Source organism: Elephas maximus, chromosome 17 (assembly GCF_024166365.1).
Source record: "Elephas maximus indicus isolate mEleMax1 chromosome 17, mEleMax1 primary haplotype, whole genome shotgun sequence".
NCBI classification, from domain to species: domain Eukaryota; kingdom Metazoa; phylum Chordata; class Mammalia; order Proboscidea; family Elephantidae; genus Elephas; species Elephas maximus.
This window is the reverse complement of record NC_064835.1, coordinates 89,231,268-89,252,107: the sequence shown is the minus strand read 5'-3', so window position 1 is coordinate 89,252,107 and position 20,840 is coordinate 89,231,268. Positions and strand designations below refer to the sequence as shown.

The following is a 20,840-nucleotide window of genomic DNA, read 5'->3' as shown; positions in this document are numbered from 1 at the left end:
TCAGCCACAGTGAACCAGGAAATACGACTAGGTCTAATCTCAAAGAATACCAAAAAGCCAGTTTGACCCTAGACATAGCTCATGCATGAATGTTGCATCTTCAGTACCAAAACAACAATCATGAGAATGAAACTGGAAGCCAGGCCAACAAATCCTATTAGATGCATGTGGTATCCATGTTCCCCTCAAAGTGTGTCTATGAAGTGATTTACATCCACACATGGGAAGTGTGGGTTGGCTTCCTCACATCCAGGTCTTTGAGGATTCCTGTTTAGTTGTGAAACAAAGCAATGATTGCAGAGGGCAGGTGAGAGACTGAGCACCACAATGAGGACAGGCTCCTGATGTGTAGGTAATGAAAAAAGCTCAGCAGTACCATTAACTTCTGGTGCCATCTTAGTACTCTAATCTTTCATCCCCTGGACAAAGGATAGAAAATGTGGTCCTCTCTCCTTTTATCCCGTTAATAAGCAGGAATCTGGAATTTTAGGCAGGGTATATGGAGATGATGAAGCCCAGCAGCAGAGTCCACAAAAGAAATAAGTCCTCATGGTGATGAAAGATCTGGCCTTTGGTATGCTGCCCAGCCTGCTGGCCGTGGCAGCAGTACCACGCAAGGACGCGGCTTCCTCTCCATCACAAATGTGTACAAAATCTGTGCACAGTACAAATGACTAAATATCTTAGGATCAGCAGTACAGCTTATTTATCCATTTTATAGAACCTCATGATAAAGTCATTTGCAATAGCCACAATATTAGCAATAAGAATTGAGTGAATGCTAACAATGGAAGAGGCTGTTAGTTGCCTACCCAATAGTCATTCTTCCCATCCTTAGTAACAGGAAATCTGATTTCTATTCTGGACGGCACAGTGCCTGGCAGTATTTCACTCCCTTTATGGAAACCCTGGTAGCGTAGTGGTTAAGAGCTACAGCTGCTAACCAAAGGCTCAGAAGTTCAAATCCACCAGGCGTTCCTTGTAAACTCTTTGGGGCAGTTCTATCCTGTCTTACAGGGTTGCTATGAGTCAGAATTGACTCGACAGCAACGTGTTTATGGAAGCTAGGCATAGCTAATCATGCCAATGAAATGCTGACAGATAAAACGTCAGGCCGATGATGATATAAACTGGATTTGTTGGGTAGGACTTCTGGGAAGGTACATTAGAGACTGACAGTAATGAAACTTATTTTTTGCCTTTTCTGTCTTTCTACCTGGAATGTGAATTTAATGGGTGGAATTGCAGAGTTCTAGCTAGTTGTGGCGGAGTAAAGGTGACAGGAGAAAAAGGTGTGAGCTCCTCTGTCCTTATGTTGTTCTAGTTGCCGTCAAGGGGCCTCTGATTCATGGCAACCTTACATAGAACAGAAGCGCTGCCCAGCCCCGAGCCATCCTCACAACTGTTGGTATTTTTGAAGCCATTGTTGCAGCTATTGTGTCCGTGTTTTTACTGGCCCTCAGCTTTACCAAATGGGATGTCCTTTCCTAAAGACTGACCTTTCCTGATGATGTGTCCAAAGTAAGTGAGACAATTAAGTTTAGCCATTCTTGTTCCTAAGGAGCATTCTGTCCATAATTCCCCCAAGGCTGATTTGTTTGTCCTTCTGGTAGCCCACAATATACTCAACATTCTCCGCCAACACTACAATTCAAATGTATCATCAATCTTCCTTTTCCAGTGTCCGGCTTTCACATTCACATGAGGCCAGTGAGAATATCATGCTTGGGTCAGGCGCACTTGAGTCATCGAAATGACCTCTATGCTTTTTAACAGTTTAAGGAGGTCTTGTGCAGCAGCTTTTCCCAGTGCTGCTTCCATGGGCATTGATTGTTGATCCAGGTAGAATGAAATCCTTGACGACTTCAATTTCTCTGCCATTGATCGTGATATTGCTTATTGGTCCAGTTGTAAGGAGTTTTATTTATGTTTAGGTGTAATCCACACTGAAGGCTGTAGTCGTCAGTAAATATTTCAAGTCGTCTTCACTTTGGACAAGCAAGTTTGTGTCATTGGCATATCGCAGGCTGATAATGAATCTTCCCCTATTCCTGATGCCGTGTTCCTCTTCATTTAGTCTAGCTTCCCAGATTATTTGTTCAGCATAGACTGAATAAGTAAAGTGAAAGAATACAACCTGGCCACACACCTCTTCCATGAAGTATCCCCTTGTTCTATTCAAATGGATGCCTCTTTTATTTTTATTGTGTTTTAAGTGAAAGTTTACAAGTCAGTCTCTCACACAAAAATTTATATACACCTTGCTGTATAATCCTAGTTGTTCTCCGCCTAATGAAACAGCACAATTCTTCTCTCCACCCTGTATTCCTGTGTCCATTCAGCCAGGTTCTGTCCCCCTCTGCCTTCTCATCTCCCTTCCAGACAGGAGTTGCCCACATAGTCTCATGTGTCTGCTTGAGCCAAGAAGTTCACTCCTAACCAGTATCATTTCTTACAGTCCAGTCCAATCCCTGTCTGAAGAGTTAGCTTTGGGAATGAGTCCAGTCTTGGGCTAACAAAAGGTCTGGGGACCATGACCTCTGGGGTTCCTCTAGGCTCAGTCAGACCATTAAGTCTGGTCTTTTTTATGAGAATTTGAGGTCTGCATCCCACTGCTCTCCTGCTCCATCAGGGATTCTCTCTTGTGTTCCATCAGGGCAGTCATCAGTTGTAGCCGGGCACCATCCAGTTCTGGTCTCAGACTGATGTAGTCTCTGATTTATGTGGCCCTTTCTGTCTGTTGGGCTCATAATTACCTAGTGTCTTTAATGTTCTTCATTCTCCTTTGCTCCAAGTGGGTTGAGACCAATTGATGCATCTTAGATGGCCCCTTGCTAGCATTTAAGACCCCAGACACCACTCTCCAAAGTGGGATGCAGAATTTTTAATAAATTTTATTATGCCAATTGACCTAGATGTCCCCTGAAACGATGGTCCCCCGACCCCTGCCTCTGCTACTCTGGCCTTTGAAGCATTTGGGTTATTCAGGAAACTTCCTGCTTTTGGTTTAGTCCAGTTGTGCTGACCTCTCCTGTATTGTGTGCTGTCTTTCCCTTCACCTAAAATAGTTGTCTACTATCTAATTAGTGAATATCCCTCTCCCTCTCTCCGTCCCCACTCTCATAACCATCAAGAAATATTTTCCTCTGTGTTTAAACCATTTCTTGAGTTCTTATACTAGTGGTCTCATACAATATTTGTCCTTTTGCAACTAATTTCACTCAGCATAATGCCTTCCAGATTCCTCCATGTTATGACATTTTTCACAGATTCATCATTGTTCCTTATCAATGCGTAGTGTTCCATTGTGTGAATATACCATAATTTATTTACCCGTTCATACGTCGATGGGCACCTTGGTTGCTTCCATCTTTTTGCTATTGTAAACAGGGCTGCAGTAAACACGGGTGTGCATATATCTGTTCGTGTAAACGCTCTTATTTCTCTAGGAAATATTCCAAGGAGTGGGACTGCTGAATCGTATGGTAATTCTATTTCTAGCTTTTTAAGGAAGTGCAATATCGATTTCCAAAGTAGTTGTACCACTTTTTACATTCCCACTAACAGTGTATAAGTGTTCCAGTCTCTCCACAACCTCTCCAGCATTTATTGTTTTTTGGATTAATGCCAGCCTTTTTGGAGTGAGATGGTATCTCATTGTAGTTTTGATTTGCATTCCTCTAATGGCTAATAGGAAGCCCTCGTGGCGTAGTGGTTAAGTGCTACGGCTGCTAACCAAAGGGTCGGCAGTTCAAATCTGCCAGGCGCTCCTTGGAAACTCCGTGTGGCAGTTCTACTCTGTCCTATAGGATCGCTATGAGTTGGAATCGACTTGACGGCACTGGGTTTGCTTTTTTTTTTTTTTTTTAAATGGCTAATGATCATGAGCATCTCCTCATGTATCTGTTACCTGCCTGAATGTCTTCTTTAGTGAAGTGCCTGTTCATATCCTTTCCCAATTTTTTAATTGGAGTATTTGCCTTTTTTGTTTTCAAGTTTTTGCAGTATCATTTAGAGATCAGACACTGATGGAAAATGTCATAGCTAAAAAGTTTTTCCCACTCTGTAGGTGATCTTTTTACTCTTTTGGTGAAGTCTTTGAATAAGCATAGGTGTTTGCTTTTTAGGAGCTCCCAGTTATCTAGTTTCTCTTCTGGTGTTTGTGCATTGTTAGTAATGTTTTGTATACTTTTTATGCCATGTATTAGGGCTCCTAGTGTTGTCCCTATTTTTTCTTCCACAATCTTTGTCATTTAAAATTTTATATTTAGGTCTTTGATCCATTTTTACTTTTTTTGCATGGTATGAGGTATGGGTCTTGTTTCATTTTTTTGCAGATGGATATCCAGTTATGCCAGCACCATTTGTTAAAGAGACTTTCTTTTCCCCGTTTAACTGACTTTGTGCCTTTGTCAAAATCAGCTGCTCATATGTGAATCGATTTATGTCTCGATTCTCAGTTCTGTTCCATTGGTCTATGTGACTGTTGTTGTACTAATACCAAGCTGTTCTGAGTACTGTGGCAGTATAATAGGTTCTAAAATCAGGTAAAGTAAGGCCTCCCACTTTGGTCTTTTTCAGTAATGCTTTACTTATCTGGGGCCTCTTTCCCTTCCGTATGAAGTTGATGATTTGTTTCTCCATCTCATTAAAAAATGTCGTTGGAATTTGGAACAAACTTTCATTGTATCTATACATGGCTTTTAGTAGAACAGACATTTTTACAATGTTGAGTCTTCCTATCCACAAACAAGGTATGTTTTTCCATTTGTGTAGGTCTTTTTTGGTTTCTTACAGTAGTGAGAAACCAAAAAAGTAGTGTAGTGTCTTGTAGTTTTCTTTGTATAGGATTTTTGCATCTCTGGTTAGATTTATTCCTAAGTATACCATCTTCTTGGGAGCTACTGTGAATGGTATCGATTTGGTAATTTACTCTTCAACGTTCTCTTTGTTGGTGTAGAGGAATCCAACTGACTTCTGTATTTTTATCTTGTATCCTGAAACTCTGCTGAACTCTTCTATTAGTTTCAGTAGTTTTCTTGAGGACTCTTTAGGGTTTTCTGTGTATACGATCATGTCGTCTGCAAATAGAGATAATTTTACTTCTTCCTTATCAATCTGGATGCCCTTAATTTCTTTATTTAGCCTAGTAGCTCTGGCTAGGACCTCCAGCACAATGTTAAATAAGAGCAGTGATAAAGGGCATTCTTGTCTGGTTCCCATTCTCAAAGGAAATGCTTTCAGACTCTCTCCATTTAGGATGATGTTGACTGTTGGCTTTGTATAAATGCCCTTTATTATGTTGAGGAATTTTTCTTCTCTTCCTGTTTTGCTGAGAGTTTTTATCAGGAATGGGTGTCGAACTTTGTCAAATGCCTTTTCTACATCAATTGGTAAGATCATGTGCTTCTTGTCTTTTATTTATATGATGGATCACACTGGTTGTTTTTCTAGTGTTGAACCATCCCTGCATATCTGGTATGAATCCCACTTGGTCACGGTGAATTATTTTTTTGGATATGTTGCTGAACTCTATTGACTACAATTTTGTATCTAAGTTCATGAAGGATATAGGTGTGTAATTTTCTTTTTTCGTGGTGTCTTTACCTGGTTTTGGTATCAGGGATATGCTGGCTTCATAGAATGAGTTTGGGAGTATTCCATCCTTTTCTGTGCTCTGAAATACCTTTAGTAGTAGTGGTGTTCACTTTCTCTGAAAGTTTGGTAGAACTCTCTAGTGAAGCTGTCTGGGCCAGGACTTTTTTGTTGTTGTTGTTGGGAGTTATTTAATTACCTTTTCAATCTCTTCTTTTGCTATAGGCTTATTTCGTTGTTCTACCTCTGTTTGTGTCAGTTTAGATAGGTAGTGTGTTTCTAGAAATTCATCCATTTCTTCTAGTTTTTTCGAGTACAATTTTTCATAGTAATCTGATATGATTCTTTTAATTTCAGTTCGGTCTGTTGTGATATTGCCCACCTCATTTCTTATTTGGGTTATCTGCTTCATATCCTATTTTTCTTTTGTCAGTTTGGCCAATAGTTGATCAATTCTGTTAATTTTTTCAAAGAACAAGCTTTTGGTCTTGTTAATTCTTTCAATTTTTTTTCTGTTCTCTATTTCATTTAATTCTGCTCTAATTTTTATTATTTCCTTTCTTCTGGTGCCTGAGGGTTTCTTTTGTTGCTCTCTATTTGTTCAGGTCATAGGGATAATTCTTTGATTTTGGCCCTTCCTTCTTTTTGGATGTGTGCATTTATTGCTATAAATTGACCTCTGAGCACTGCTTTAGCTGTGTCCCAAAGGTTCTGATAGGAAGTGTTCTCATTGGTTTTATGAATTCCTTTGTTCCATCCTTAATTTCTTCTATAACCCTGTCATTTTTTAGCAGGGTGTTCTTCAGTTTCCAAGTGTTTGATTTCTTTTCCCTGCTTTTTCTGTTATTGATTTCTACTTTTATGGCCTTACGTTCAGAGAAGATGCTTCGTAATACTTTAATGCTTTGGATTCTGCTAAGGCTTGCTTTATGACCTAATTAACGCGGTCTATTCTAGAGAAAAAAACCCAGTGCCGTCGAGTCAATTCCAACTCATAGCGACCCTATAGGACAGAGCAGAACTCCCCCACAGAGTTTCCAAAGAGCGCCTGGCAGATTTGAACTGCTGACCCTTTGGTTAGCAGCCATAGCACTTAACCACTACACCACCAGGGTTTCCGAAAAACCAAACCCAGTGCCGTTGAGTCGATTCCGACTCATAGTGACCCTACAGGACAGAGCAGAACTGCCCCATAGAGTTTCCAAGGAGTGCCTGCCTGGCAGATTTGAACTGCTATCTTTTGCTTAGCAGCCCTAGCACTTAGCTACTATGCCACCAGGGTTTCTGTCTGTTTGCCGTACTGTGGGGGCTTGTGTGTTGCTGTGATGCTGGAAGCTATGCCACCAGTATTCAGATACCAGCAGGGTCACCCATGGAGGACAGGTTTCAGCTGAGCTTCCAGACTAAGACAGATGAGGAAGAAGGACTCGGCAGTCTACTTCTGAAAAGCATTAGCCAGTGAAAACCTTATGAATAGCAGTGGAACACTGTCTGATATAGTGCTGGAAGATGAGCCCCCCAGCTTGGAAGGCACTCAAAAGATGACTGGGGAAGACCTGCCTCCTCAATGTAGAGTTGACCTGACGTGGATGGAGTGAAGCTTTCGGGACCTTCATTTGCTGATGTGGCACGACTCAAAATGAGAACAGGTGCAAACATCTGTTAATAACGAGAACCTGCAATGTACAAAGTATGAATCTAGGAAAATTGGAAATTGTCAAAAATGAAATGGGACGCATAAACATTGATATCCTAGGCATTAGTGAGCTGAAACAGACTGGTATTGGGCATTCTGAATCGGACAATTATATAGTCTACTATGCTGGGAATGACAACTGGAAGAGGAATGGTGTTGCATTCATCGTCAGAAAGAATGTCTCAAGATCTATCCTGAAGTACAACGCTGTCAGTGATAGAATAATATCCATAAGCCTACAAGGAAGACCAGTTAATAGGACTATTACAAAAATTTACGCACCAACCACTAGGACCAAAGTTGAAGAAATAGAAGATTTTTATCAGCTGCTGCAGTCTGAAATTGATCGAACATGCAATCAAGGTGCATTGATAATTACTGCTGATTGGAATGCGAAAGTTGGAAAAAAAGAAGGATCAGTAGTTGGAAAATATGGCCTTGATGACAGAAACAATGCTGGACATCAAATGATAGAATTTTGCAAGACCAACGATTTCTTCATTGCAGATACCTTCTTTCACCAACATAAACGGCGACTAGACATATGGATCTCGCCAGATGGAACACACAGAAATCAAATTGACTACATCTGTGGAAAGAGACGATGGAAAAGCTCAATATCATTAGTCAGAACAAGGCCAGGGGCCAACTGTGGAGCAGACCATCAATTGCTCATATGCAAGCTCAAGCTGAAACTGAAGAAAATCAGAGCAAGTCCACGAGAGCCAAAATATGACCTTGAGTATATCCCACCTGAATTTAGAGACCATCTCAAGAATAGATTTGACGCATTGAACACTAGTGACCGAAGACCGGGCGAGTTGTGGAATGACATCAAGGACATCATCCATGAAGAAAGCAAGAGATCACTGAAAAGAAGAAAGAAAAGACCAAGATGGATGTCAGAGGAGACTGAAACTTGCTCTTGAGCATCAAGCAGCTAAAGCAAAAGGAAGAATTGATGAAGTAAAAGAACTGAAGATTTCAAAGGGCCTCTAAAGAAAACAAAGTAAAGTATTATAAAGATATGTGCAAAGAGCTGGAGATGGAAAACCAAAAGGGAAGAACACGCTTGGCGTTTCTCAAGCTAAAAGAACTGAAGAAAAATTCAAGCCTCAAGTTGCAATAGTGAAGGATTCCATGGGGAAAAAATTAAACGACTCAGGAAGCATCAAAAGAAGATGGAATACACAGAGTCACTATACCAAAAAGAATTAGTTGATATTCAACAATTTCAATGGATGGCATATGATCAGGAACCAATGGTACCGAAGGAAGAAGTCCAAGCTGCTCTGAAGGCACTGGCAAAAAACAAGGCTCCAGGAATTGATGGAATATCAATTGAGATGTTTTAAAAAACAGATGCATCGCTGGAGGTGCTCACTCGTCTATGCCAAGAAATATGGAAGACAGCTTCCTGGCCAACTGACTGGAAGAGATCCATGTTTATGCCTATTCTCAAGAAAGGTGATCCAACCAAATGTGGAAATTACAGAACAATATCGTTAATATCACACGCAAGCAAAATTTTGCTGAAGATCATTCAAAAACGGCTGCAGCAGTGTATCAACAGGGAACTGCCAGAAATTCAGGCTGGTTTCAGAAGAGGAGGTGGAATCAGGGATATCATTGCTGATGTCAGATGGATCCTGGCTGAAAGCAGAGAATACCAGAAAGATGTTTACCTGTGTTTTATTGACTATGCAAAGGCATTGGACTGTGTGGACTATAACAAACTATGGACAACACTGTGAAGAATGGGAATTCCAGAACACTTAATTATGCTCGTGAGGAACCTTTATATCAATCAAGAGGGAGTTGTTCGGAAAGAAGAAGGGGATACTGATTGGTTTAAAGCCAGGAAAGGTGTTCGTCAGGGTTGTGTTCTTTCACCATACCTATTTAATCTGTATGCTGAACAAATAACCGGAGAAGCTGGACTATATGAAGAACAGGGCATCAGGACTGGAGGAAAACTCATTAACAACCTGCGTTATGCAGATGACACAACCTTGCTTGCTGAAAGTGAAGAGGACTTGAAGCACTTACTAATGAAGATCAAAGACCACAGCCTTCAGTATGGATTGGACCTCAACATAAAGAAAACAAAAATCGTCACAACTGGACCAATGAGCAACATCATGATAAACGGAGAAAAGACTGAAGTTGTCAAGGTTTTAATTTTACTTGGATCCACAATCAACAGCCATGGAAGCAGCAGTCAAGAAATTAAAAGACGCGTTGCATTGGGCAAATCTGCTGCAAAGGACCTCTTCAAAGTGTTGAAGAGCAAAGATGTCACACTGAAGGCTAAGGTGTGCCTGACCCAAGCCATGGTATTTTCAGTCGCATCATATGCATGTGAAAGCTGGCCAATGAATAAAGAAGACCAAAGAAGAGTTGACGCCTTTGAATTGTGGCGTTGGCGAAGAATATTGAATATAGCATGGACTGCTGGAAGAACGAACAAATCTGTCTTGGAGGAAGTGCGGCCAGAATGCTCCTTAGATGAAAGGATGGCGAGACTGCGTATTACATACTTTGGACATATTGTCAGGAGGGATCAGTCCCTGGAGAAGGACATCATGCTTGGCAGAGTACAGGGTCAGCGGAAAAGAGGAAGACCCTCAACGAGGTGGAATGACACAGTGGCTGCAACAATGACCTCAAGTATAATAACGACTGTAAGGATGGCGCAGGACCGGGCAGTGTTTCAATCTGTTGTGCATAGGGTTACTATGAGTCGGAACTGACTTGTCAGCACCTAACAACACTCTAGAGAATGTTCTATGTGCATTGGAAAAGAAAGTATACTCGTCTACTGTTGGGTAGAGTGTTCTGTTTATGTGTATGAGGTCAAGTTCGTTGATTGTGGCATTTAGATCTTCCGTGTCTTTATCAATCTTCTTTCTGGATGTTCTGCTCTTCACCAAAGTGGTGTGTTAAAGTCTCCTACTGTAATTGTGGAGCTGTCTATCTCACTTTTCACTGCTGTTAGAGTTTGTTTTATGTGTCTTGAAGCCCTGACATTGGGTGTGTAAATATTTCATATGGTCATACCCTTCTGGTATAAAAAACTGGTATATTGTCCCTTTAATTATTATATAGTGTTCTTCCTTATCCTTTGTGGTAGATTTAAAAGTCTCTTTTGTCAGAAATTAATATTGGCACTCCTGCTCTTTTGATTGTTGTTTGCTTATTTTTTTCCATCCTTTGAGTTTTGTTTGTGTCTCTAAGATGTGTCTCTTGTAAGCAGCATATAGACGGATTGTGTTTTTTTTAATCCATTATGCCACTTTTTCTTTATTGGTGCATTTAGTCCATTTACACTCAGCTCAACTATGGATAGATATGAGTGTAGTGCTGTTATTTTGATGTCTTTTTTTGTGCGTTGTTGAGTTTCTTTTTCCCACTTAATGTTTTGTACTGAGTAGTTTATGTTGTCTTTTTCTCTTATTCATTGTTGTTCGTTGTTTTTTGCTGAGTATGTTTTTCTTGTATTTTGATGAGTAGGATTATTAGTCTCCTTTATGGTTTTTTTTTTATGGTTACCTTAATATTTACCCCTATTTTTCTAAGCTTAAACCAAACTTTTCTTTATATCGCCTTGACTTCCTCTACATATGAAATATCTATGTTTTTTTAATCCCTCTTTGTTTTAATGTTATCTTTTACATATGACATTGCTGTTTCCCTGTTTTGAGCACTTTTTTATCTTGGATATTTTGTGATTTCCTTACCTGGGTTGACATCTGGTTGTTCTGTCCTGAGTTCTAGTCTTCAGTTGGTATCTGATATTACTGATTTTCTAACCAGAGAACTCCCTTTTGTATTTCTTGTAGTTTTGGCCTAGTTTTTACAAATTCCCTAAACCTCTGTTTATCTGGAAATGTCCCAATTTTGCCTTCATATTTGAGAGACAGTTTTGCTGGACATCTGATTTTTGGCTTGCAATTTTTTTCCTTCAATGGTTTACATAAATAATCCCATTGCCTTCTTGCCTGCATGGTTTCTGCTGAGTAGTCCGAGCTTATTCTTATTGACTCTCCTTTGTAGGTGACTTTTCTTTTATCCCTAGCTGCTCCTAAAATTCTCTCTTTATCTTTGGTTGTAGCAAGTTTGATCACGTCTTGGTGACTTTCTTTTGAGATCTACTTTACGTGGGGTTAGATGAGCATCTTCGATAGATATCTTCTCATCTTTCACAATATCAGGGAGGTTTTCTGCCAACAAATCTTCAACGATTTTCTCTGTATTTTCTGTTATCCCTCCTTGTTCTGGTACTCCAATCACTCATAGGTTATTTCTCTTGACAGTGTCCCACATGATTCTTAGGGTGTCTTAATGTCTTAAATTTCTTTCATCTGATTTTTGCTTGTATTGGTTCCAAGTGTTTCATCGTCAACCTCAACTAATTCTGTCTTCCAGTTCCTCAATTATTCTTCTCTATTGAGTTGTCTAATTCTGTAATTTTTTTATTCTGAATTTGCAATTGTTGTCTCTCTATGGGCTCTTGCATCCTATTGTCTTTCATTGTTCTTGAATAACCGCTTTAATTTCTTCAACTGCTTACCTGTGTGTTACCTTAATATTTACCCCTTGCCTTGTTCTGCCTTTTGCCTGATTGCCTTCCTGATCTCTTGAAGAGCTCTGTGTATTAATCTTTTGTATTCTACATCTGATAAATTCAGGAATACACCTTCATCCAGAAGATTCCTTGATTCTTTGTTTTGAGAGCTTGTTGAAGCAAACATGGTCTGCTTCTTTATGTAATTTAATATTGACTGTTTTTTCCAAGCTGTCTATATTACTGTATTGTGTTTTCTTACTCTATCCTTTTTTTTTATCCTAGCTTCTTGCTTTGTTTCGTTTTGATATGCCCAAATAGGCTGGTTGAGTGAGCTAGCTCGATCATTTTCACCTTTGAAGCTCTAACGTCCTGTCACCATATGGCTAGAGCTGTTACCAGGTATAAGAGCTAGGAGTCCATTTACTTTCTTGTATGGATTCAGCTCAGGTGTCCAGGTAGTTGGTCATCAAGTGTGTAGCACCAGCTCTGTTCTACAGTCTTACAGGGGCAGGGGTGATTAGTGTAGGCACAAGTATCTGGTTGCAGCGGGGGGGGGGGGTCAAACTCTGAACAAGGCAGGGGACTGACAACCATCTCCTAAGTGTCTGTGAGGAAAACGTGTCCCTGTTCCCTAGAACTCACAGGTGGGTGGGTTCTGCAGCCAGACCATGGGTACCCAATACCTTTAGCTGTAAGGACTGAAGAGGCGCCACTCATCCTTGGACCTCTGTTGTGGGTGGCTAGGTGATGTGGATGGAGCCACCAGTCCTCAGTCCCCTGATGTGGGTAGGTGAGGACCCTGTTTAATAGGCAAAGCAGTGTCAAACATCAAAAACCCACCTCTCCACGGCACAGCTGAAACAGCTGAAGTCAGATGTCAAGCACATACATTCTTGCAGTCTGCTAACAAGGGCCTAATCTCCTGAAATGGGCCCACACAGGTCCATGCAGGGGTGAAAGGTATTTAATTCCAAAGACAGTTTGTGCCTGGGCAGAAACTGCTTCTGTCCTGAGCACTCCAGCTTAGTGGAGCAGGCAGATTATCTTTCCCCCCAATTGTTAATTTATTCCTTCTCCAAGGCCTGGAGAACTGCTCAGGGCACGCAGCAGACCTATCTCAGGCCCCGGGAAGTCGAAAGCCAGTGAAGCCAGTTTGGGGGCTGGGGGCATGATAAGATAAATGCAAGTACTTAGCTTTTGCTGAGAGCACTCTTCTTCTCTGGTTCCAGAGGTGTGAGTAGACTGTGTGGCTCACTGTCCCTCCCTGAGGAAACCACGTGCCAGATGCTACTGCCAGCCCAGCTGCCATGGCTCCAGGGGATTGTGCCTGAGGTGTGCCAAGTCAGGTCTAGCCAACTCCTTGTGGCTTTTGAACCATCTCTCCCTCTCCCTGCCGCTCAGTCTGATTTCCTAACTTTGCCTTTGATGTTCAGGGCTCCTAGCTTATCATATATAGAATCGTTCCACTCATTTTTTCAGGTCTTTGTTATAAGAGGGATCACTGGAAGTGTATGACTACTCTGCCATCATAGCCCTGCCTCCTGTGTCAATTTTTTGACCGTAGTACCTTTGACTATTGCAACTCAAGGCTTGAATTTTCTTTTCAATTCTTTCAGCTTGAGAAACGCTGAGCATGTTCTTCCTTATTGGTTTTCTATCTCCGGGTCTTTGCACATTTCATTATGTTACCTTGTCTTCTCAAGCTGTCCCATGAAATCTTTTATTCAACTCTTTTTTTCATCACTTCTTCTGTTCTCTTTACTTTGTGCTCAAAATCAAGTTTCAGAGTCTCTTCTGATATCCATTTTAGTCTTTTATTTATTCTTTTTCCTGTTCTCACAGCTCAGCATTATTCTTTGCAAATCCTTCATAAGGAAACGCAATCCCTTCAAATGTCTTTTTTCTCATAGCTGATTTCTTTATGCCAACTTCTCTGCAACTCTTACTGAAAATTTATGCATACTCAAACTATCTTTTAATATGCAGAGAATGAATTATATATACGTGTATATATTTTTTTATGTGTGTGCTTATATAGAGAGCATGACAGAGAGCGCCTTGGTGGTGCAGTGGTTAAGCATTTAGCTGCTAACCAAAAGTCTGGCAGTTCAAATCCACCCGCCACTCCTTGGAAACCCTATAGGGCAGTTTTACTCTGTCCTAAAATGGGTTTTTGTACACACACACACATAAAATCACATTACTTGAAATTGGCTAACCTGTTGCCCAGAGTCAGATCAACAAGTACTCCTGTTAGTAAACATGGCCATGAAGATGCCTAATAATCCTCCAGGTTTACTACTTGTCTCTTTGTTTTGTTCAGGGCTGTGTGAAAGGTAGGAACATGGTGTATCTTGATGGAAGAGAACAGCATGATATTGGCTGAAAGGTGTTCCTCATCTAAAGGTCTACTGCTTTCCTAACAACAAAGATGCCCACTCTCCCACTATTTCTTTCCTATCAACCCCTCAACATCTGCCCAAATGGAAAGTGGGAGTTTTCTAGAACTCCTTTGAAAAGTCTCACCAATAAATCTAACTTCTTTGAAAAACTTAATTAATCTATTTGATAGATTACATGGTGAGATTGTAACCAAATGCCTCTTGGGTTCTTGTTCTGTCCGATCAGCCAACTGAAGTAAGCTGAACGCCAGTTGCAACAGAAACAGAAAGTGGCAAATTTATTATCTGTGCAGATAAGGTGCAAAGTGGGGTCTAGGGACCAGAGGACTGCAAGCTCCCCGAGCTGGGGATCTGGGGATCTTTTATGGGGGGAATGGTTCCAGGTCTAACATCTCAGTCCCCCTTAACCCGCCCATTTTTGGAATTCGCCTACCCTGTCCAAATTTGGGAGTCCAGTTGCCGAGTCATCTTGGGCAGATATAGTGGTGGATGGACCTCTTGCTCCAGAATGGGCTCCCGGTACAATGATGGGCTCCCCCGCCCCAGAGGAAGGAAGTTCTGAGGTCAGGTTCTGTGTAAACGTGGGTGGCCACTTGGAGCTGGTTCTCAAGGTGCAGCCTTCTGGCCTGGAAAACGTTACTAAGAAAATGTTGCCTAAAGCATATCAGTGGTTAGTTACGAAGAAACAGAAGTTAACGGACCTCACACAACAACTCTATCTTATCTTGAGGTGCCTCTCAGGAGCCTTTAGCCTTGGGGTTCCTCCCAGGAGCCTCTAGATAGAGTTCAAAATTAGAGAAATTTAAGAATGATAAAATGGAGTAAGAATTTCCTCAACTGAATTAAAACCAGGGACAGGCTGAAAACCACCCTGAATGTCCTGTGTCTGGACAAAATGCATGCAGGCCACTATACCACTTGGCTTAATGGAAACTACCTAGACAGACTTCCATAACGCAGACACCTTCAAATTCTTTGGTTTTCAGGGTTGTGCCTCCCAAATACCACATAAAATTCCAGATCAGAGCAAGTCTGACAATTATCAGGTTCTAGGAGTCTACCTCGGTTGTTACTTTTGACATCAGCAGCCATCTTGCTTCATTCTGTGGCTTTTCCTTGACTGCTATTTGCAACAGCTACTCTAAGATCAGCGAGATTCCTCCATTCTGATGCATGGTCAGACATTTTACATGTAAATTCCTGCTACTTTATATTAAAGAACATATTTGAGATTCCTTAAGCTCTGACCACTGACATTGAGGCATCTGTTTCCCCGGACTCCTGATGCTGGAAGTTCTCCCCGTGGCGTGGCTCCAGGCTGCAGCCTGTGCGTCTGCTTTCATCACCTGGTCCTAAGCATCACTTCTGTCTCCACCATAAATCACTGCTCATGACTCACAGTTCTCCCTTGAAACAACACTGTCATTACAAGAACCAGGGGGTCATAGAAGGACACTTTCCTAGTTTTAGCTGAAATTCCCTAGGAAACAGAGCATGAGGCAAGGATTAAGAACTGGTGCTTTACAAGGTACAACCCTAGGGCATCAAGAGTGAAGAAAGAGGGAAGAGAAGCAGGGAGGGATAGGAAGAAACGCAAGATGATATATCACCCATTGGCTACTGCTTCACCATGAGCTGAGAAGAGAGAGAGATTATTCAAAGTGCATCTGCTCGGCTCTACGAGAAGTCTCTAGACGATCTACGTGGTGAAATCACGTCTCGGAACAGTTGATAGGAGATTTATATGAGCAGGTCTCACTAACCAGATGTGTGTCATTTCAACACGACAGTAAGTGGTGAGAGGGGCCAGAAACTTGATAGTGCTGCTGTTTGGCCTGTGGTAGGCAAGGTAAGAGCCTGGCACTGCCAGGCAAGTAACTGTCTAGCTCCAGGTGTCACAATCATTACACTGAATGGGCTCCTAGCCTCTGGCAACTGAGATGGAGCAAGTGGTGAGAGTCTGTACGGAGGCCCTAAAGAAGTGAAACTAGATTCAAGATATATGCCTGATTTACTCCCCTTTATTACTTCGCTCCAAGCCTGATTCCCTGTATCAAGTCTGCCTTTCCTTCTACCTGAGACTTTTAACACCTTTCTCTTCTGTTCAGTTTCATGTCCACACCAAGCCTCCACCTGTTTGCCACCACATTCTTTCTCGCATTTTAAGTTTCGCCCTGTGCCAGGGTGACTAACAGACTCCTTCCTCAGTTAACATCTACTTTCACATAAAAACAGATGGCCTTCCATGACACTAGAGCTTCTCAGACAAGGAAGGCTTCCTGACAGGACTTTGTGGCAAATATAAAGATCAGAAGGAAAAAGAAGTCCAGAGTTTAGAAAAACTTGAGAATCCACCCTTTTGAGACAATAAGAACTCCATGGGGGACCAGGTAATTTTTATACCAACATGTTCCAACTCCATTCCGTGACACCAATTTGTGTAGCTGAGTGGGTTACTAATGTTTGGGCCACATTATTCTAAAGTAGAGTCTACATAATCAAAAGGGTTATGAAGAAAGTCCAAGTTTTCCCAAAGGACACAAATGAAAGCCAAGAACAGTAATGAATATCATATTAGTTTCAGGCACTCATTTTTATCTTCTCTACAAAGTAGAGAGAAGAACATTTACCATTTGTGTACAATGAAACGCTCTGGAGATACTCCATGCCTCAGGGAGTTTAAACTCTGCTGTATGTGTTGGGGGACACTCAAAAAATTACAACATTAGAAAGATAAATGCTATGGAAAAAAACAAAGTAATATGGTCAGAGAATGCTTCACAAAAACAGGGAACAAAAGCTTAAAGAAGCTGAGAGAGCAAGCCCTAAGGATATCTAGGGGAAGGATAGCCAGGCAGAGGGAACAAGTATGAAGACACCATAGTGAAAGCCTACTTTGCTTGACTGAAGAATGGCAAGGAGGCCAGCGTGGCTGCAGCACAACAATAAGGGGAAAGTACTAGAAGATGACATCATGCAGGGCCCTGTGGGTCACTATAATGGTCCCTCGGTGTGCAGAAGATTTGCACCTGACTACTAACCTGAAAAGGAGCCCTGGAGGTGCCATAGTCAACTGCTCAGCTGTTAACTGAAAGGTTTGTGGCTTGAACCCACCTAGTGGCTTCACGAGAGAAAAACCTGGCTATCTGCTCCTATATAAAAATTACAGCCTAGAAAATCCTACAGGGAAGTTCTACTCTGTCACATGGGGTTGCTATGAGTCGAAACTGACAGAACCTAATAACAACTAAAGGCAGTTCAAATCCACCAGGCAGCACCATGGAAGAAAGGCCTGGTAATCTGCCTCTGTAAAAACTATAGTCAGTAACACCCTGTGGAGCTCAGCTTCTACTTCTTAACACATGGAATTGCCCCAAGTCTGGATGGACTCTACAGCAACAGGTTTGGTCGTTTTGGTTTTGTGGCCATTGTAAGGACTTTGGCTTTTATTCTGCATGAGACGGGGGAGCCACTGTGTTAAGAATACAATGTACAGGGCAAGTGTAGAAGGAATGCGACCAGTTAGGAGGCATCTGCAGTAATCCAGGCAAAAGACGACAGAGACTTGGGTGAGAGGGATAGCGAGAAATGTGGTAGTAAGCGGCCAGATACTGCATATATTTTGAGGGTACAGCCAACAGGATTTACTGAGGAACCAGATGTAAGGAGTGACATAGAGAGAATGATTCCAAGGTTTTTGAACTGAGAACTAAAAGGATGGAGATGCCATTTAGTGAGATAAGAAAATGTGGGAGGAGATATGGCAAGAGGGAAAAGGGAGATCAGAAGTTCAGTTTTGAACAGGCTAAATTAGAGGTATTTATTAAACATCCAAGTATGGAGATTGAGGAGACAGGTGTCTATGTAAGTCTAGAGATCAGGGGAGATGCTCAGGCTGGAGATATAAAATCGGGAGTTGACCACATTTGGATGGTATTTATATCTTTTTTTTCAGGCTAAATGAGACCATCCAGGGAGTCAGTGTTGACAGAAAAAGGAAAGGCCCAAGGCTTGAGCCCTGGGCATTCTAATACTTAGTCGGTTCGCAGATCAGCAGTTTAAGCCATCACAGGGGAACTAGTAGGAAATGCAAATGCTCAGCCCAGCCCCAGACCTCCTGAATGGGGGTGGAGTCCAGCAATGTGGTTTAAGAAGCTCTCCAGATGATTCTGAGCATGCTGTTGGAGAACCACTGGTTTAGAAGTTGGAGGGAAGAACTACCTAAGTAGACCATGAACGAGTGATCAGTTAAGTAGGAAGAAAACCAGAGAGTGTTTCCAGGAGGTAATAATCAGCTTTATCAATGCTGTTGACAGGTCAAGTGAGATGAGAACTGAGAACTGGCCGTTAATTTAATAGCAAAAGAGAAGGGATTTCTGTGATGGGGATGGTTAGCATAAGGAAGAAAGGTACTTGCTGTCGTTCCAGACGCATCGGTTGGTGGTAGCTTCCATACACATCTTCTTCTGAAGAGAACTGTCCATCCCATAACTCCTGCTGATGGGACCACAAGTAATTGTAGCTTTTGCAAAACACAAGTTTACATCTTTCATCCAAGAAACTCAAGGTCTGTTTCACCAAACTGCCCAGTGCTCAGTTTCTTCTATCTTGCTGGTTTGCCATTCCTAGGATGTTAAATTTGTCCACGTGGTCCATGATGAATTATCATTATGTCTGTGTTCCAACCAGCATGAAGGATGGGGCAAGAGGAAGGCTTCCTTCTTCTCTGTAAGAATCACTTCTGCTTTCATTCTCTCTGAAAAGAAGCAGGGATGATAAGTGTAATCTTTATTTTGGGAAGCATTATGTTTAGCTAAAAGCCGAGAAGCCTATTAGAAAAAAGACAAACAGATATTGTGGGTTGTACCCAAACAGGCCATAGGCTAATTTGATTGTCTCTTTCTGGAAGTTTAACTGAATAGAAAATTAGCCACTTGACTGTTGGAAGATAGCCAAAAACATGCACTAGCCTGAAGATCTACAGACACCTACGGCAATTTGGGAGTATGGATGATTTTCAGGTGCTTGTCTCCTTGAGGTCAGCAGTAGCAGTAACTGGTTCTTCTCAGGAACATGACTGTTTGTGGGTTGAAGTGAAGAGAGGAGTGAGATTTCGGTTTTCCTTATTCCCAGTTCCAACCTCAAATAAACACTCCTGGGTACCTGAAGTAAACTGAGGTAATTGCTGCACGCTCTTCCCACCACCAAGCCCAGCTCCAGAGGACCTCCGATGATGACAACAACAACGAGCCTCTGGCCCCACTTCCGCTCAAGACCACGCGTGAAACGCTAGATGACTGAAGATCTGGACTTCAGTTATAGGCTAACTTTACCCTACCCTAATTCTTCTGGTCTAAATGAATGTCTTTTTGTTACCACCAAGGTCACAGAGGCCCTCCAAACTCCATGGCTTCTTGTCTTTCTCTTGTAAGAATACTCAAAGGAAACAATTTTGAGTTCAGCTCTAGCAGATTTTTTTTTTTTTTTTTACTTGTGATAAGTAAAAAGAGTCAGTGGGGGCTCATGCCACTCCAAAAGCTTATATCCGTTTGGTGGGAACAGTAGAGCAATAAAAACTCAGTGGGTTTCTGTGAAGTGGGTTTTTTTGGAATGGTGTGCATACTAATTAGGCTGCTCCAGCATCTGGAATCCAAAATGAAACCCCCTGATATTCAAGATGGAGTTCTCACAGAAGCCCTTGACATCGCTTATCATGCAATATAGCACAGGCGTGCTCATCTTCTGCACTACATGGCACCCCCCTTCGGAGGGCCAAAGAAAGTAAAACAGCGGTCACACTTTGTTCTGCACATGTGAAGCCGGTAAAGGTGGAAACCAACACCCAAACCCAGTGCCATCCAGTTGATTCCGACTCACAGCGACCCTATAGGGCAGAGGAGAACTGCCCCATAGTTTCCAAGACGCCCCTGGCAGATTCGAACTGCCGAACCTTTGGTTAGCAGCCGTACCACCTAACCACTATGCCACCAGGGTTTCCATAAAGGGGGAAAGGACTAGAAAAACACTAAGAAGGGAGTAGTAATTCACGAGTTGTTTTACCCTTATCTCATGCTGACAGAATGTGATTCCTCTTTACCCAACTTCCAAGTGGTAATCTTTTAACAGCTCTTCTACTCCGCCAGCACAATTAGCCCTCCCTGTCTCACTGGGGTCTTACCTGTGTGCTGTGCCACGGCTATCTTGTAATTACATGGCTTCACGCATAACAAACCTCAGCATTTCTCTACTTACTTTAAAATAAAACCCACTCAAGACAAGCGCCTCCTCTCCGAGGGGCTACAGCGGACGAGGAGGCAATTCTAGGCACAGAGACTCTGCCCTCCGCGGGTTTCAGCTGTGGAGGAGCGATTGTCTCAAGCGGGTTTGACGCAGCCGAGAACGTCCCCTGGGACCAGAACCAGAGTCAGAAAGAGGGACAGCGCCAGTGAGGGGCCCGGCGCTCTCGGAGGCCGAGCCCGCGTACAACGTTGCAGGGAAGCAAGAGAGAGGGCGAGCCGCGGGGAATCTCTGGGAAGTGGTTCCGGGGTCGCAAGCCTTGCTCCGTGGAGTATTCTGG

At 42.2% G+C, this 20,840-nt stretch overlaps 1 long non-coding RNA gene across 1 annotated transcript; it reads right to left on the bottom strand.

Moving 5' to 3' along the window:
* Positions 1 to 8,392: 8,392 nt before the first annotated feature.
* LOC126060426 (uncharacterized) lies at positions 8,393 to 20,814 on the bottom strand. The gene is made up of 3 exons (XR_007513589.1): positions 20,442 to 20,814; positions 19,256 to 19,340; positions 8,393 to 19,019 (listed from the first exon to the last, which is right to left on the bottom strand). It is a non-coding gene; the product is annotated as an uncharacterized LOC126060426 (long non-coding RNA).
* Positions 20,815 to 20,840: the final 26 nt, after the last annotated feature.